We start from the raw sequence: 866 nt of genomic DNA on the forward strand, positions 1-866 counted from the left end.
CTAGTGGTCCTTTTTTTTGCACCATGGATTGGTAGTCTTGTTGTTGGTTATTTTTTCAAGCAAAATTAGGGTGGTTTCGCCACCCGGGCTTGTACGTTTTAGAAAGGGTTGTTCTTGACAAAGTAGATTGACTGCGGATTTCGTGGACACTCTTTAACTGAATGCGATTCTCCACATGTAGCACAACTGGTGCTTGTTTGTTCTATCACGTTGACTTACCCTCTTTGTGCTATAGGTTTTTATTGCGATGCCCTGTAATAAATTTATCATCGCATTCATTTGATTTTGCAAAGGTGCGATGACACCATTATTTGCATTACCTTCTCTAGGTTTTACTTGTTGATCGCTTTCTTGCCAATCTTCATGGTTTTTCGATATGCAATCAAGAATGTTCTTTGCCTCATCATAAGTCTTGTCCAGCAGACCTCCTACTACTATCACCTTGGCAGCTGTCTGCAATGCATGATTTAGTCCATGATAGAAAATCTCCATTTGGAGGCAATCCGACAATCCATTGTGCGGGCAGTCGTGAACTAATCTCTTGAACCTCGCCCATGCATCACCGAGTGATTCGTCTTCTTCTTGTTCAAAATTGATGATTAACTTCCTTATTCTGGCATTTTCTGTAGGAGGGAAATAATTCTTCATAAATTTCTCCATAACCCGCTCCCATGAAGTTATCTCTCCTTGTTTGAGGGAGTATGCCCATTTTTTTGCTTTATAGCATAGTGAAAATGGAAATAACGTGAGTCAAACTTCTTTAGTGGAGATATTTGGGAACACAAAAATGTTACAAATTTCAATGAAGTTTCATAGATGGGCGTGTGGATCTTCACCACGTCATCCACCGAACTGTCCTGCTGTCT

The 866-nt window shown here is 40.3% G+C and overlaps 1 non-coding gene across 1 annotated transcript; it reads left to right on the forward strand.

Moving 5' to 3' along the window:
• Positions 1-508: 508 nt before the first annotated feature.
• On the forward strand, positions 509-615 carry LOC120087471. The gene has a single exon (XR_005484611.1). It is a non-coding gene; the product is annotated as a small nucleolar RNA R71 (small nucleolar RNA).
• The last annotated feature ends 251 nt before the right edge of the window (positions 616-866 follow it).

Source organism: Benincasa hispida, chromosome 9 (genome assembly GCF_009727055.1).
Source record: "Benincasa hispida cultivar B227 chromosome 9, ASM972705v1, whole genome shotgun sequence".
In the NCBI taxonomy this organism is placed as follows: domain Eukaryota; kingdom Viridiplantae; phylum Streptophyta; class Magnoliopsida; order Cucurbitales; family Cucurbitaceae; genus Benincasa; species Benincasa hispida.